This window comes from Ovis canadensis, chromosome 20 (assembly GCF_042477335.2).
Source record: "Ovis canadensis isolate MfBH-ARS-UI-01 breed Bighorn chromosome 20, ARS-UI_OviCan_v2, whole genome shotgun sequence".
In the NCBI taxonomy this organism is placed as follows: domain Eukaryota; kingdom Metazoa; phylum Chordata; class Mammalia; order Artiodactyla; family Bovidae; genus Ovis; species Ovis canadensis.
In genome coordinates, this window is record NC_091264.1 from 51,571,873 (window position 1) to 51,590,877 (window position 19,005).

At 38.0% G+C, this 19,005-nt stretch overlaps 1 protein-coding gene across 4 annotated transcripts in view; it reads right to left on the reverse strand.

The window, feature by feature from the left end:
- CDKAL1 (CDK5 regulatory subunit associated protein 1 like 1) overlaps nucleotides 1–19,005 on the reverse strand; it is a 608,618-nt gene that overhangs the window by 212,341 nt on the left and 377,272 nt on the right. The window lies entirely within an intron of this gene.

Sequence of the window (19,005 nt, forward strand, 5' to 3'; positions counted from 1 at the left end):
GGAACATTCTCATTTGGTAAAACTGGCTTCACATGTCAGTTCTTTAATTGGACCTAAAATGAAAGCATTTCCAGTTACTGCATGGCAGGCTAGCTTGTCTAAGAACAACCTAACAGAGTATTTTGGGATTTGAATCTGCTGCTTTTTTAAGCACTGTGGTTCCAAAGTTGTAGGATCAGATAGCTTATCTAGAATGTAAAGAAATATCACAAAAAAATTTCATTTGATGAGCCAAATTTACCTGTTAAGACTTGAGCTACTAGGTTGGTGCAAACATAATTGCGGTTTTTCCATTATTGAAATCTTCCCTTTTATATTGGAATAAACAAATGTGGTTATGTTAAACATCATTTGAATGGGCACATCTCCTTTATGTTTTTTGCTAAAATTTATTACTTACTGCTTATTTTATATTTATTTTAGACTAGGAAACTGATGTTAGACAAAAAGCAAATTCGAGTGATTTTCTTATTTGAGTTCAAAATGGGTCATGAAGCAGCAACTACACAAGAAGTGGCTGAAGAATTCAGCATCAACCATTCTATAGCAGTTCAGCATTTGAAGCAAACTGGGAAGGTGAAAAAGCTTGTAAGTGGGTGCCTCGTAAACTGACCAAAACCAAAACAAGTCGTCGTTTTGAAAGGCTGTCTTCTCTTATTCTATGCAACAACAACGATCATTTCTTGATCAGGTGTTATGTGCGATGAAAAATGGATTTTATATGATAGCTGGTGATAACCATCTCAGTGGTGGGACCGAGAAGAAGCTCCAAAGCACTTCCCAAAGCCAAACTAGCACCCCAAAAAGGTCATGGTCACTGTCTGGTGGTCTGCTGCCCATCTGATCCACTACAGCTTTCTGAATCCTGGCAAAATCATTGTATCTGAGAAATATGCTCAGCAAATCAATGAGATGCTTCAAAAATTGCAACACCTGCAGCCAGCATCGGTCAACAGAAAGGGCCCAATTCTCCACAATACTACCCAACTACATGTCACACAGCCAATGACTCAAAAGTTGAACGAATTGGGCTACCAAGTTTTGCCTCATCTGCCATATTCACCTGACTGCTTGCCAACAGACCACGACTTCAAGCATCTCGACAACTTTTTACAGGGAAAATCCTTCCACAATCAACAGCAGGCAGAAAATGCTTTCCAAGAGTTTGTTGAATCCTATAGTTTGGATTTTTATGCTACAGGAATAACCAAACTTATTGCTTGCTGGCAAAAATATGTTGACTGTAATGGTTCCAATTTTGATTTAAAAAGATGTGTTTGAGCCTAGTTATAATGATTTAAAATTCATGGTCCCAAACAAATTACTTTTGCACCAACCTAATATTTTTTTAAGTGTTTTTTAAATCAAATTGAAGTTAAAATTCTAAGCAATTAAAATTTATTTCCTTAGATTAGAGGGGAAAATGAAGATTTTTATTTTCCTTCTCTCTGGCAAGGTCTGTGGCCTTTAAAAATATAAAAAACTGATGCACAGTTTTGAAAGGATCTGCCTAATAAGAGAAGTGATCATTTGATATGAAAGTATTTTCAGATCTTACATGTTGCCATTTTTAGAGGGTTTACCTACTTAGAAAATAAAGATAATAGAGCAGGACTTGAAATTCATCTTCCCAATGATCAAAAGTTATATATTATTCACATATGATGTTTACTTGGCTTCAAAACTGGATAAATATAGATCTACATAACAATCATTAAGGGCTTCCCTGGTAGCTCAGCAGGTAAAGAATCTGCCTGCAATACAGGATACCCTGGTTCGATTCCTGGGTTGGGAAGATTCTCGAGAGAAGGGATAGGCTACCCATTCCAGTATTCCTGGGCTTCCCTGGTGGCTTATCTGGTAAAGAATCCCCCTGCAATGTGAATTACAATGTGGATTAACAATCATTAAGGAGATGTAAGACACCATATTACATGCTACGTATTTCCTCCTGTCTTACATGAGAAAAAGAATTTCCAAGTCAATTATTCTGTCTTTTTTAATATTTCAAAATTATCTAGAGATTGGTAATCTAGAAGATAGGAAAACAGAGTGTCAAAGAGAGGCTAACAAAACATTAATACGTTGAAATGAACCCTATGGAGAGTGACGGTGCCATCCACAGTTGTCCATAGAATGTTCAGATCATCTCCTTCGTCCCATCCTCACAGGACTCTAAATAACCTCTCCACAAAACCACCTAGACAGGCACAGTTCATACAGGCAATCTATAAAAACCTGGGATTATTCTGAAATAAGAATGATAATTTATTCTGAATAAACAATAGTCAGTGTCCCTGAAGAAAATGGTATCAAGAAGTAGGAGAACAAGGTCCAGATAAAGAAATTTCTCTGAAGAGGCTGCCCTGAGAACAATGAACACTCTGAAATGTTTTCAGCTGAGTGAAATGAAGACAGGAAAATCCAACCCCTTAGAGGTTTAAAGATTAGACATTAAAACTACTCATTAAAAATTAAAAACAAATGGGATACTCCCATCTGGGTGTTTATTTTCCCGTTAATAAACTATTGAAAGACCTTCCCAAGCACTGATTATATATATGACGTTTAAAAATGAACTCACTGTGGATGAATGGATAAAGGAAATGGGGTGTATGTACACAACAGTATACGTATTATTCAGACCAAAAAAAGAAGGAAATCCTGTCATTTGTGACAACTTGGATGGACCTTGAGGGTGTTATGCTACATGAAATAAATAAATCAGAAAAGACAAATGCTGTATGATCTCACTTACATTTGAAATTTAAAAAAAGAAAGAGAATTCATAAGACACAGAGAGCAGACTGGTGGCTGCCCAGCCTTATCACCTACTGTGATCACTTCAGAATACATACAAATAACACATTTTTATGTTGCACATCTGACACTAGTAAGTAATATGTCAATTATAGCTCAGTTTTAAAAAATGAACTCAGCATATCTTTGCCAAAGAATTACAACCCAAAATCTCTGCATTTCTCACCTTCACCCATTACGCCCCATTATCTACTGTGTGTTTTTTCTACCACTCACCCTCAGAAGGCTCTGATATTTGGCCAAATCCACCTTCTGAACATGACTTTGCACTGTCTAGGTCACAGACTTCTTTCTTACAAAGCATAGTGTAAGTGCGGCCCTTCAAACGGGCACAGAGTATTCCTAGAGTGAAACAAACAAGCAGGCGAGGGTCACTTAAAAATGAATCCATGTCCAGGTCTTTAATTTCCATTTGTACATTTTCATAAAACCCATCTGTCCGTGGTCAAGGCTTCTTCGTTCGGAGTTCGCCCGTCACACCTCCCTCTCACTTTTACTGAACACCTTCAGGTCACCACGCAGGGACTTATGAAGCTGCCTTTTTCAAAGCAATATAAAGAGTTACCATGCCTGCCACCCTCAACATCCATGTCATTCAAAGCAGAATTTATAATGCACTTCTATATTAATGCTTACTAAGTATTTTTAGTTTCTGATGAATTATATACTACCACTAATGACAATTTAATAAAATAGGGTTCTTTAAGAAATACTTAGATACTTGTGGTCACAAATCTTTTAATCTATATACACATTTTAAGAATCTTTTTATTTTATATTGGAGTATAGCCGATTAACAATGATAGTTTCAGGTGGACAGCAATGGGACTTAGCCATATATACACACATGTCCATTCTCCCCGCAACTCCCTTCCCATCCAGGTTGCCACATAACACTGAGCAGAGTTCCCTGTGCTATACAGGAGGACCTCACTGGTTAGCTACTTCAAATATAGCAGAGTGTACAAGTCAATCCCAAACTCCCTATCTTCCCCCACCTTCTCCCTCGCTTCCCTGGCAACCATAAATTCATTCTCTAAATCTGTGAGTCTGTTTATGTTTCATAACTAAGTTCATTTGTATCGTTTCTTTAAAATTCCACATATAAGGGATGTCATAAAGGATACCTGCACCTCAATGTTCACTGCAGCACTGTTCACAATAGCCAAGACATGGGAGCAAACTAAATGTCCACTGATAGAGGAAATGGATAAAACGTGGTGTGTGTGTATATATATACACACCACACACTAAGCAACTAACCCCATATGGGCTTAGTTACTCAGTTGTGTCTGACTATTTGTGACCACATGGAGCCTGCCAAGCTCCTCTGTCCATGGGCATTCTCCAAGCAAGAATCCTGGAGTGGGTTGCCACGCCCTCCTCCAGGAGATCTTTCCAACCCAGGGACTGAACCCAGGTCTCCTGCATTGCATGCAGATTCTTTACTGTCTGAACTACCAGGGAAGCCCATATATGTGTATACACACACACACTAGACTATTACTCAGCTGTTAAAAGAATGAAACAATGACATCTGCAGTGACACGGATGGACCCAGAGACTGTCACGCTGAGTGAAGTCAGAGAAGGTGAAATATCATATTTATATATTTTGATACAGAGAAGGATGATAGAATGATCAATAGATGACTTTCAAGCTTAAAAATACACTATATTAGGCTTCTATAGAGAAAATGGAGATTTAAATCCAGGGGAAAAAAGGATGATGTAAATTTTTCTAATTTTTAATATTTATTTGAATACATATGAGTGATAAGTTTTATTTGACTATAATTCTTTATTTAAAATATAGCAAAGATTACATCTTTTGCAACTATTTAAACTTACCATGAAAAAACTTCAATATCAATAAAAAAATCTATGAGGCAGCACATGATTTTAAAAAATTATTTTGGAGTAATAAGCAAATAGGAAAAGGAGTGCGTCAAGGCTGCATATTGTCATCCTACTTATTTAACTTACATGCAGAGTACATTATGAGAAACACTGGGCTGGAAGAAGCACAAGCTGGAATCAAGATTGCTGGGAGAAATATCAATAACCTCAGATATGCAGATGACACCACCCTTAATGGCAGAAAGTGAAGAGGAACTAAAGAGCCTCTTGATGAAAGTGAAAGAGGAGAGTGAAAAAGTTGGCTTAAAGCTCAACATTCAGAAAATGAAGATCACGGCATCCGGTCCCATCACTTCATGGCAGACAGATGCAGAAACAGTGGAAACAATGGCTGACTTTATTTTTCTGGGCTCCAAAATCACTGCAGATGGTGATTGCAGCCACGAAATTAGAAGACGCTTACTCCTTGGAAGGAAAGTTATGACCAACCTAGACAGCATATTAAAAAGCAGAGACATTACTTTGCCAACAAAGATCCATCTAGTCAAGGCTATGGTTTTTCCAGTGGTCATGTACGAATGCGAGAGTTGGACTGTGAAGAAAACTGAGTGCTGAAGAATTGATGCTTTTGAGCTGTGGTGTTGGAGAAGACTCTTGAGAGTCCCTTGGAATGCAAGGAGATCCAACCAGTCCATCCTAAAAGAGATCAGTCCTGGCTGTTCATTGGAAGGACTATGTTGAAGCTGAAATTCCAATACTTTGGCCACCTGATGCAAAGAGTTGACTCACTGGAAAAGACCCTGATGCTGGGAAAGATTGAGGGCAGGAGAAGAGGATGACAGAGGATGAGATGGTTGGATGGCATCACTGACGCAATGGACATGAGTTTGGGTGGACTCCGGGAGTTGTTTGATGGACAGGGAGGCCTGGCATGCTGTGGTTCATGGGTCACAAAGAGTCGGACACGATTGAGCTAATGAACTGAACTGAATATCAAGCAAAAGTTTCAATACCACTCATGGGCTTCCCAGGTGGCACAGTGGTAAAGAATCTGCCTGCAACGCAGGAGATGCAAGAGATGCAGGTTTGATCCTTGGGTCAGGAAGATGCCCTGCAGTAGGAAATGGCAACCCATGCTGGTATTCTTGTCTGGGAATTTTCACGGACAGAGGAGTCTGGTGGGCTACAGTCCATGGGGTCACAAAGAGTCAAACAAGGTTGAGTAACTGAATATGCATGGGTCTGCAAAGCCAAGTCCCAACATTTTAGTCGGGCATTCTGCTCTCTTTACAATCTCATTTCCCTGATGGCTTTCTTTTCTCTTTCCAACATATACCAACTCCCTGGGAAGCCATTTCCACTCAGAAAAGATCTATAGCATTTTGCCTGGAACGTGCTCTAGATTTTTCACCCTTGTTCATATGTCAGCCTCAGCCTAGAATGCAACTCCCTACTTCCAGGTTACTTGTGCCTATGAAAAACTACCCACATCTCATATATCAATTCTTCCTGTGTTTCACAAGGTACACAAAGGATCATTTCTTTTCAATTCTCATTTAAAGCACTTTATATAACCCTCCACCACAACACCCCCCCACCACACCATAAGTAAAAAAATATTTGGTATCTTTTGGTTTGAGTTGAATAGTAGTTCATTTCATCATGAGTCAATGTGTTTAAATGAGACAAATTACAGACTCAGTATTCACAATTCTCATTGTGGCTTTTTCAATGATTCTGTATGCGCCTCCAAAGGAATCCGCAACTTTATAGGTAGCGTATACCTGTTTCTGCACTTTAAGCTTGAAGATTACAGGGCTGCTTTTTTGTACAGTTTGAGTAAGTTCGTACAGTGGTACACCAAAAGCAGAACTGGCATTCATTTTTAAAAACTGATATATAATTGATATATAACATTATATTAGTCCCAGGTATACTTCATGATTTGACATATATATATATATATATATATAGCAAAACGATCACCACAATAAGTCAGGTTAACATCCCTCATGACACAAAATTTCTTTTTCTTGTGAAGATAACTTTTAAGATGGACTTTCTCAGCAATTTTCTAATATACAATATTATTAACTATAGTCACCGCTATACATTACGTTCCCAGAACGTGTTTATTTTATAACTGAAAGTTTGTACCTTTGGGCTACGTTTACCCATTTTGTCTACTCTCCTACCCCTGGCAGCCACCAATCTGCTGCGTTTTTGTAAGGGCTCTTTTTTCTTTTAATTTCACATATAAGTGAGATCGTACAGTATTTGTCTTTCTCCGCCTATTTCACTTTATATAATGTCCCCAAGGTCCATTCAGGTTGCTGTTTTCTTTATGTATTCATCAATGGACATCTTACATCTTTTATACAGTAGATTTTTTAAATGAAGTTAATAAAAAATAACTTGTCACCATTTCCAAACATGAGGCCAATTATATATATTACTAAATTATAGGAACCTAAAATTAAAGCCATTTTTAAGATACAAGGAGGTCACATGACAAGGCCAGTTGGTTGAAAAGCAGATAATACTGTTCAAATGCTAAAATACTCAAACATATCTTAAATTTTTCCTGTTCAAAATATGAAATTTTCTAAGCAGACAAACTACAATCCCCAAAAAACAAAAAATTACATATTCAGTAGCCATTTTACTGTTTATGTCTCTCAAATAACAACCAATAACAAAATGATAATTAAATAATTTTTTTACTCAACATTAAAATATGCAGTGATAAATTCCCATGTCCATTTCAAACAGAATATATAACATGTCATCACTCAGTAATATAATTATTAACTTATAGCCCAAAGAGAATATGAAAATATGGTACTCTTCGGATACAGCTCAACTTTATAAGTTATCTGTATGTCTAACTTAACATCTGTTTCCTGTTTATATTTTCACAAGGTATTCTGCATTGCTCAGTGTAATTATATATTCTTCAGTAAGAAAAAGTACAATATAAGGCTTCCTTTAGTCCCATCTGGATGTAATAGAAGAATCAAATTCTGAAATGGCAAGACTGTGAAAGGAAATTTCTACCTTCAATCAGAACATAAACAGCTATTGCCCTTTTCCCTACACTATGGCACTTACTAGTAACTGTAAGAAAAATACTAGCCACATGTGAAACTCTGAATCTGTGTAGGTAGGATCTGAAGGACCATAGACGAGTTGAATCTGTTTTAAGCTGACTTTACAAAATCCAGTCCAAAGCTGAACCTCTGCAATGTTATATGTGGAAATTCCTTTAGGATTCTGACTATGTAGTAGCGGAGGAGACACATCTGTGACATATTACAAAACCAAAGTAGTTGCCAGAAAAGTTGCTGGCATTTTATTTTTTAAGAACTTAACATTTTTGGTTTACTAAATCCTACAGTCTCAGCAGTCGAAAATTTGAGAGTCACTTCCCATGTCTTTGAGCCTGTAACCACTTTTATTCTTTGAGTTAATGAAAACTAATCTGTTAGGTCACTAATTTATTATTTAGATATTAATATAGAATACAATATTAACTTTAAGGGACAATATTAAACAAATCATAGAATGAGGAAACTAAGTGATATATAAATCAAACTCCCATTCTATCTCTACTACTTCTTTAGGAAGATTTAAAGGGGTTACATGACTTGCCTAAGGTCAAACAGATATATAGTGCTAGAATTAGGGTTAGAACCAAGATCTTCAGATTTTCAGAGCAGTGTCCTCTCAAATATAAATCTAAATTGTATTGTATGAGAGGAAGTTTAAACTAAATTATATCAAAAGGCATTCTAACAGAATATTTGGTTCAATTATTGAATCTGCTATCATATAAACATATTTAACATAAATAAAACCTGTACATTAAAATTTTTTAAAATTCTCTTGAACAGGCATTCCATCAAGTACCTATTGCAGAAAATCAACTCACAACCAATTCCAAACTACTAGCCTTACAGGGGGAATATTATACTAGGCCACCTGTTGAAGGGTCTTCCCATTAAAAAGTCTATTTAAGCAAATAGTGACAACTCTCACACAAGGCTGGTAATTTTATCAAAGCCAAACAGTTGTCTACCCGATGGCCCAGCAGTACCACTCCTAGGTATATACCTCAGAGAAATGAATACATTGGTTCAGTAAAGGACACATATGATAATGTTCATGTAAGCTTTCTTCACAGTAATTGAAATCTGGAAACCACCCTAGTGTTCACCAGGAAAATGGCTGAACAAACTATGATATACTCACAATATGGAACACTTCACACAATGGAATAGTAACAAATTCCCAATATAGAGAATAACATGGGGGACTCTTGTAGACATGCTGGTGGGCAATGACAGATAGCAGCATCACTGCAGGGCCCAGGTGACCAATGGCATCCCTCCATCTCTGCTCATACCACCAGTTACCTACAAGCCACTCCTCCCCCAGAGCCCTTGGAAAGTCTCTCACTTCCCAAATGAATCCCGCTTCACTCCCCCACTAGATCTCTTTCTCCTTCCCCATGAGGACCTTATACTTCAGTTTATTCTATTAATTGTGAGATTTCTGATTAGCAAATACATGTGTGATCCAAACGATACCTTTATACAGAAAAAGAACAAGTACTTTCTGATCTGATGCATTGATTTAAGGTTAAGTTTCAAAACTCTGATATAATAATGGTAATATTAATAGCTAAAAACTATTAAGTACTTCTGTATGTTAGATACTATTCTAAGACGTTCATTGTTCTGCCAATGTTACTCTAATCCAACTGAAACAAAAATTTTACATTTATATAGCATCCCATAGAGCACTGGTGATACACTGTTCAATACTCTTTGTATAGGTAACTGCTATATGCCCCGGCTGATACATGAAAACATCAAAACCCAGAGAAATGTGAAAAATTCCCTCAGTGCCCCACACAAATCAGCAGCACATCCAGGATTATATACAAATATGGAAGTTCAGGACTTCCCTGGTGGTCCAGTGGAAGACTCAGCATTTCCACTGTAGGGGGTGCAGGTTTTGAGCCCATGGTTGGGGAACTGAGATCCCACATGCCACACAGCACAGCCTCCCGTCACCCGGCAAAAAAAGAACTGGAAGTATAGAAGAACAGAGAAACAGAAGCAGGTTATTGATTTTCCTGCTCTATTTTGACAACTTCTTTACAGAAATAGTAAGGACTCTGAGGAATTAAGTTCTAGGAATCTAATGCACAGCATGGCAATTACAGTTAACAATACTGTATTATATCATGGAAATCTACTCTGAGAACAGAGCTTTAATATTCTCACCATAACAAGAACAACAACAAAGTGGTAATTACGTTATGTGAAGGATGCGTCAATTCACCTTGTTGTGGTGAATTTCACAACACTATTTGAATCAAATCACGTTGTACACCTTAAACTTATATAATATTATGTGCCAAGTATAACTCAAAGTTGGGGGGGGAAGGGAAAAAGAGTGGGAAAAGTTATGTTTATGTTTTACTGTAGTCTATTAAGTGGGCAATAGCATTATGTCTGGGAGAAGGCAATGGCACCCCACTCCAGTACTCTTGCCTGGAAAATCCCATGGATGGAGGAGCCTGGTGGGCTGCAGTCCCTGGGGTCGCAAAGAGTCGGACACGACTGAGCGACTTCACTTTCACTTTTCCCTTTCATGCACTGGAGAAGGAAATGGCAACCCACTCCAGTGTTCTTGCCTGGAGAATCCCAGGGACGGGGGAGCCTGGTGGGCTGCTGTCTCTGGGGTCGCACAGAGTTGGACACGACTGAAGCGACTTAGCAGCAGCAGCAACAGCATTATGTCTAAAAAGTGTACATACTTTAGTTAAAAAATACTGCTAAAAAATGCTAATCAATGATCTGAGCCTACAGCAAGTCATAATCTTTTTGAAAGAGATTTATCAAAGATCACAGATCACCATAATAAATATAATAATGAAAAAGCTTTAAATATTGCAAGACAGTCAGGTCCAACCCTTTGCAACCCCATGGGCCTCCCTGGTGGTTCAGCTGGTAAAGAATCCGCCTGCAATACGGGAGACCTGGATTCAGTCCCTGGGTTGGGAAGATCCCCTAGAGAAGGGACAGGCTACCCACTCTAGTCTTCTGGCCTGGAAGCCCATGGGGTCAAGTGCCTCAAACCCAGGAAGACTGGGAGTGAATGCTGGCGGTATACCTATCGGCTTATGGCGCCAGCCCCCTAAATGATCCCCAATTCCTCTCCAGGGTTGTAAGTGGGGAACCAGAATGGTCTATGGAACAATTATTCCTTCAATAAGAGAGATCTTCTTGATATGGTTTTCTACAGATTCCATTTTTCTGTTGTATCATCTGCAGCATGAAAAACACTTGCAAGTGAGGAGCTCCATGTTTCTTTCTCAGGTGTTAGACAGAGGATACAAATTAAGTGACTCCCCATACTTAACTACAGAATCAGAAAGCTTTTGTGATCCAGGCCTCTCATTCACAGGCTTATATAAACATGATACAACCATCAAAGAAAGTATTAGGATGATTATTTCATACCAAATATGGAATGATGAAATGACACAACATTTCTTTGGCTTTTTTTTGTTTGTTTTTTTGTGGGTTTCTTTCTTTCTTTTTTTTTTTGCTTGCAACACACAGCTTGTGGGATCTTAGTTTTCTGACCAGGGATTGAACCTGTGCCCTCAGCAATAAAAGCATGGAGTCCTAATTACTGGACCACCAGGGAATTCCAGCAATTCTCTGAAATGCTATATTTTTAAGTTCTAGGTCACATCAAGTAAAATGAGTTTGCCAAGATTTAGAAGGCTCAGAATTAAAGAGATCAAATGGAAAAATTTCAATCTATCTCATTCATCGCAATCCCTTCAAAATGATGTTCCCTTTTCAAAAAGACTGAAATGTAAATAGAGTGATCAAGATTCAGCTAATTTCCCAGATCAATGACAAACTGATTCAGACTCAGGTCTCCTACTTCTGTGAACATTTCAATTCAGTCATGTCCCTTTCAGCTAGAAGGATAACAAAGAAAAACATCATAAAGATATTTCAACAAAAATTTTGGTAAACTTTAAAACCTATGTTTACTTTCATGACAGTAAAACAACACACTGCAAATTTCAAAATGACTCGTTAATTTCAGGAGTTACATATCTGCAAATTACCAATATTTTCCAGTGTTTCACTGCAAATTCTATAGCATACAGCTTAATTCTAAGTTTGATATCTTCCTAGTTCAGTAAAGCAGATCAACAGCAAACCTCTTTCGAATTAACAAATACCTAGTCAACTGATGCACAAAGCTTTCTGGAAGATGACCCAGAGGATGGAACATATATGGAAATACCATGTATCAAGAAAATGAAGCATTTTCATGAGAAGAGATTTACAATAGTTTCATCAGTACAGGAAAGTGATTTGGAGGCTGATCTATTAGAATATATATAACAGACTAATATTTCATATGGTTTTTAGAAAAAGAATCAATAAAAAAAGACAGGGGGGCAACCATATGTCTCAGGCAAGGTTCCATAGATGTAAGCGACATTTTCCTGTTTGATGCCCACAGCTATGAGTATCTAATGAGGGATGCATTTTAGTGGCTAAAATGCCTTCTGTGAGGCTGTTGTTTGTTACAGGCCACTGAGAGACTCAATTAATAGTGACCTTTTGCAGTCAATAACCTACTAATAACATGAGTTCCTCCTCACAAGCTTCACAAGGGCAGATGGAACCATAAGTGGCTGATGGCACCTTTAACATGGAACACAAAAATTAAGGAAGAAATTTGAGCCAACTCCATACACTCCTGGCCTGACGGACACAGAGGCAGCCCATTTTAAGGTATAAACAATATTTACTGACATCAGCAGGGATGGCAAAGTAAAGACCCCTGAAAAGCCTCTCCTCCATAAAAAACAATGAGGACAGTGACAAAAATGGTCAGAATCAATTTTTTTCTGGAACTCTGGAAATTAACTGAAAGGCTTACAGCAATCTGAGGAGTGTTTATTCAGGAAAAGTGGAGCAGTCTGGGTAAGAACACAGAGTTACGTGGCATTTTAAACCGGCTCTTTTCTCACCTCCCACTCCTCAGTTCTGTGGTGGCCTTAAAAACCAACAATCTTTAATCATGGTGAAAACCAGCAGCTGCGGCAGCCACTGGAGGGGAGCAGAAGAGGGCTGGAGCTCCTTCAAAACTCCATTCCCAGAAAAACGGTCACTATTTGACCTGTGTCGTGGTTTCATGGAAGACTCCACTCACATGGATTTCTTATTTAACCTGACCTGGCACTCACCCAGTGAGAAAAGCCTTTTTCCCAGGGGCATTTGTCAAAAATAATCAGCTGCAATTGCTTAACATCATGGCTGCCTGGGGCTGCAAATAACAGAGCAAATAATAAGCAAATCAAAAAGCTTAAAAAGGAAAAGCGAGGGAATGTGATGTCCAGAAGGGGTTTTGAAACACACTGACATATTCCTGGGACTCTAGAAGGCTGCGTGCATGCACAAGGACGTGTGCTTGTCTGGCTATGCACCTACTCAGCAGACATGAGAAGGCCCTTGCTCTCACTTATGGCTAAGTCTGAGATTTTACACAAACAGGAATTGTAAGCAACCTGAGTGCTGAAGGATGCTCCAGTATGCATAAAGGGCTCTTCTTCAAAGACAGAAACTTCTTGGTTCTAGGCATTTAAGGAAATTTCTGTCCAATCATTAGTTGACTATTAAGCTTTTAATTTGATAGAGACTTCACTGGCCACATATAACAAAGTACTGACTTGACTGAATTTTTAAAAAGTCACTAAACCACCAACAACAACAATAGATCCTGGGGAGTAAAGAATATCTGATTTCCAGAGCTGCCACATTATATTTACAAGTCTAGTTTTCAACAAAAAATTACAAAGCATGAAAAACACACACATAAAAAGTAATCAACAGTAACTCACCCAGCAAAAGCCCACATAATGGACTTGCTAGACAATGACTTTAAATCATTATTTTAACATGGTGGCTCAGGTGGTAAATAATCTGCCTACAATGCAGGAGACGTGGGTTCATTCTTTGGTTCGGGACAAATCCCTGGAGAAGGGAATGGCTACCCACTCCAGTATTCTTGCTCGGAGAACTCCATGGACAGAGCAGCCTGATGGGCCACAGTCCATGGGGTCACAAAGAGAGACACAATTGACTGATTAAGACTTTCAAAGAAGTAAAGAAAATCATGCTTAAAGAATTAAAGGAAAGCATGGGAATGATGTCTCACTGAATAAAGAATACCAATAATGAGAAGACATTCTGGTATGAAAAGCAAAAGAAACGAAATTTAAAAATTCACTATAGGATCTCAGCAGATTTGAGCTGGCATAAGAAACAATCAGCAAACTTGAAGACAGGTTAATTGAGATTACTCGGTCTGAGGAACAGAGAGGAAAAAAAACAATGAGTAAAAATTAATAGTGTCTCAGATCTGTGAGATACCATCAAATATATGAATATATACATAATATAAAAACGTAGAAAAATATCTGAAACAATTATATCCCCACACTCAGAAATTTGAGGAAAACCATTAATCTGCATAACCTTGAAGCTGTACAAATTCTAAACAGGATAAACTCAAAGAGATCTATACCTAGTGATCTCACAAACCACTGAAAGACAAAAAGGGAATACTGATAACAGCAAGAGACAAGTATCTCATCATGAATAAGCGATCCTCAATAAGATTAACAGTTGATATCAGAAATCAGAAGCCAGAAGGTAGTGGAAAGACAAATATAAAGTGCTGAAAGACTGCTAACCAAGACTTCTCTCTCCAGAGAAGCCATCTTTCAAAAATAAACAAAAAGCTAAGCTATCCCAGGTGGCGATAATGGTAAAGAACCCATCTGCCAAGGCAGGAGACATAAGAGATGTGGGTTTGATTCCTGGGTCAGGAAGATCCCCCAGAGAAGTGCATGGCAACCCACTCCAGTATTCTTCCCTGGAGAATCCCATAGACAAAGGAGCCTGGTGGGCTACAGTCCATAGGGTTGCAAAGAGTAGGACATGACTGAGGCAACTTAGCACATGCCTAGATAAACAAAAACTGAGAGAATACTTTGATAAGAACCCCAATTCAGAAATACTAAATAGAGTCCACCAAGGCCAAAATGAAATGACACTACATAGTAAACTCCAATCCACACAAAGAACGAACACGGGGAAAGGTAAATATACAAGATGATATAAATGTAGTTTCTGTTTGTAACTCTTATTTTTGTCTTTCTAACTTAAACAACTGCTGCTGCTGCTGCTGCTAAGTCACTTCAGTTGTGTCCAACTCTGTGCGACCCCAGAGATGGCAGCCCACCAAGCTCGCCGGTCCCTGGGATTCTCCAGGCAAGAACACTGGAGTGGGTTGCCATTTCCTTCTCCAATGCATGAAAGTGAAGTCGCTCAGTCATGTCCGACTCCTAGCGACCCCATGGACTGCAGCCCACCAGGCTCCTCCGCCCATGGGATTTTCCAGGCAAGAGTACTGGAGTGGGGTGCCATTGCCATCTCTGTAAACAAATGCATGAAGTATTAATTATGAATATGTAGATACATGTACATTTTATAAAGATATGCTTGTGTATGATAACATCAGCATAAAGAAGGGGAGAGAGAATTGAGCTACATACAGAAGCAAAAATTGTGCATCCTATTGCAAAGTTGATATTAGCCTAAACTAGACTACTATAAATTAAAATACCAAAGTAAGAACTGAGAAAGTAATTTTAAAGATAATAATATATAAATTCAAATGGCACATAGAGGTTATGTATTTACCACAAAAGAATGCTGTTGTAGGCTGAACTGTGAGTCACAAAAAGACATTTTTGACATCATCATCCCCAGAACCTATGAAAATGAGCTTTTGTGGAAACAGGGTCTTTGCAGATGTAATCAAGTTTAACTGAAGGCACAGTGAGTTAGCATGGACTCTAACCCAATGACGGGTGCCCTTATAAAGGAGAGGCGGTTTAGTCACAGAGAAGAACACCACGTTACAATGGAAACAGAGACTGCAGTGATATGCCCACCTGCCTCCAAGGCACACCAAAGACTGTCAGCAACAAGCAGAAGCCGGGAGAGAGAACAGGTCAGAAGGAACTAACACTGACAACACTTTGATTCAGGAACCTCTAGCCTCCCAAACTGTGAGCAGAGATTTCTGTTATTTTAAGCCACCCGATTTGTGGTACTTTGTTACAGTGACCTTAGGAAGCTAAAACAAAGACAGTAATAGAGCAAGAGGGAACAAAAAACAAGATCTACTGAGGTGGAAAAAAGAAGCATGAATATAGAGCAGACAATGAAAGAGAAGATGAATGTCTCAAATTTCAACCGAGTAGGATTTAGGCTGCTATTTCATATGACTATGTAATAAAAAGTTGATGTAAAGCTTGCTTTTTAGACATATTTTAACACATAACTATGAAAGTTACTTCTTTGTTGCCACATATTAGAGATAGATTTATCAACAATATATTCTCTAATCAAGGCTTTACAAGGAGCAGACTTCTCACAGCAATTTGAAAAACAGAGAAAGATACAAGCTATAAAGAGACAGAATGGATTTCTGCCCCCGCTAAACTAACGAACAACTGGAGAACTTTCAATATTACTCTAAACAGTTTGACTCATCTGGCCCACGTGCAGCACCCACCAACGCTAACAATGATTTATTATACATATACCACTCATGCTCATTATCTACTTGATAGTTCTGTTCAACACATTCAAGTAAAGGCATTCTTAATAGTTTAAGAACCCTTATGTTTCCAATTTAGGACACAATCATCATTTACTGTTAAATGACATTAAAGAATTTTGGACTTAAAATGTGAAAGCCTAACATTTTCATGTGGATTATTTTTGTGGTAGGCAAAGGAAGATATGGGAAAAAGGACAGATGCACACTGGATCTAAAAACAACAAACAATTTAGTAGATTAAAAATAAATAGAAGCAAACCAAGGAACTATTTCTGGAAAATATGCATAATGTCTCTCAATTCTTCTATGAACCATTAACTTCATTACCAACCTTTCTGTTCTACACCATGAATCACGTGAAAATTCCATTACCCACCTGATATAAAATATGAAGATTTCATTTTACTAAGTGCTGAATTAGCAATGGTAGCTTTTCGTAGGGTATCAGAGCAAAGAAATCAATACAGAAATGATCCTAGTATTCAAAGAGAGGTGTAAAGAAAAATTACATCAAATGCCTTATGTGTTAGCCATGTTCTGTGCTGTTGAAGGAAAAGTCACAGGCAGCTTTTCTCAATGGTTTGAGCATAACTGACTTCCTAAATTAATGAGGAAGATAAAGCCCACAGATGGTGTATTGTGGAGTTTGAACTATACAAATTTTGACAGGTGACATGGAAGCCTTCTCAGCTACTCCTGTGAAATTAAGGATTCAGGGAAATGGCAATGTGAAATGCCTTTTAAGATGCAAATTAAAGCATATACATATCTAATGCCCTTCTTTAGAAACTGAGATGTACACCAGAATACTAAAAGATGAAACAGGAATATTTTGTATGCCACAATCAAAATATGTAAATTTCCAGGCTTCCAGTATCCTAGAATTATATTTACAATTCTGACATATTAAAGTGTTCTGCTTTGTTAAAGGATACATAAATATATATCCCACGTTTTATCTCTCTGTTTTTTCCTCTCAGGAAAATGATCATCTCTCTGGGGAATGACTGTCAATAAGTCACTAGATTTCATGAGCAATACGTAAAAATTCAGGCCAATGGCAAGAGAAAAATGTTATCAGTGGTTGCAAAGTTCAGATGATATTATCACCAAGTGGATTAAACCATATTGTGATAACCAAAACCAATCTATTTATATTCGTTTGCTGAGTGTACACTCCAACCCAAGCTATCTGGTCATTCAGAAACTAAGGGCGGCCGGGAGGCCCGCAGGGTGAGTCGCTGTATAAATTACCACCACATAAACAGAATCTTAAATATGGATTTTCCACTGTTCTCCCCAAGAAGACAGAGATAATATTTTCAACATGAGAAACAGTCATGCACAAAATAGTTCATTCTCCCCCTGGGAAAAACATACCTGAGATGATAAACAAAATTTCTGATGAAACTGATGAGTCTGTGGCTGTGAGGATAGCAACAGTTATTTGTTGAGATCAAGCCTAACTTTTTATGAGCTCGTTTCTTTTCTGGGTCCTCTGACCTGCGTGCTGTTATGAGACTTAGTCACTCAAACACTACTATATGTAAAATAGATAACTAATAAGAGCCTACTGTATAACACAGGGAACTCTACTCAGTACTCTGTAATGACTTATATGGGAACAGAATCTGAGAAACAGTGGGTGTATGGATAACTGATTGACTTTGCTGTACAGAAGAAACAACACAATATTGTATAGCAGCTATATTCCAATAAAAATTAATTTAAAAAATACAAGCAGTGCCTTCATAAATAAATGAATTTATTTCCTGGTTTTACCAGGATTCAAGTCATTCAGCAAACAGGACTGGGGCACAAGTCCCGTTTATCTGGGAGGGCTGCTCCCAGCTCTCAGAATTAGGCTTGATGAGCTCTTTATTAAGGATATGGAAATCCTTTTAATAATTGATGAAGGCCTCTTCCCCCTAAATTTTCAGAGGCACAAACTCTGGTTTCCAGTTTCAGAAGTTTCACTGATCTCTTGAAATCCAGTCACAAATCAATGGCAGGTTAAGAATGAAGTAAAGTGCTGATCATTCTAATTAGTAGAGAGCTGGGTGCCAACAGTCACATCAAACCACACTGACAAGACTCTAAAGCTATAGTGGACTGCAGAAATAAAACATTTCTCCTTTTCATTTCCTTGCCCTTCTATTCACGGAAAGGGTGAAATGGTTTGCATACAACAGCACAAAATCTGTTTGCATATTTTTCTATTATGCTGCAAAATATAATCTCAAGGAAAAATCCAAAGGTTTAAAGACACATGTGAACTGTTCACTTCAATCTGGAAATTCTGTACTGCTTTGATGAAACATAAGCACAGCAGGTACTGAGTTTGCTATTATTTTGAAACTATGAGGCATTTTTCAGAAGTCGACCAAGCCAAACATACTGTTAATGTTTATAAATTACCACGCAGCGAAAGTCCTTGACAGATATCTACTGTTTTTTACCAGATAAATTTACTTTGCTAAATCAACAATTAGATAAAAATGTAAGGTCTTTTAAATAGAAGTAAATAAAATATACAAAAATCAAGAGTAGCAGGAAACTGTCTTGTAGTAACTACAAGATTTCT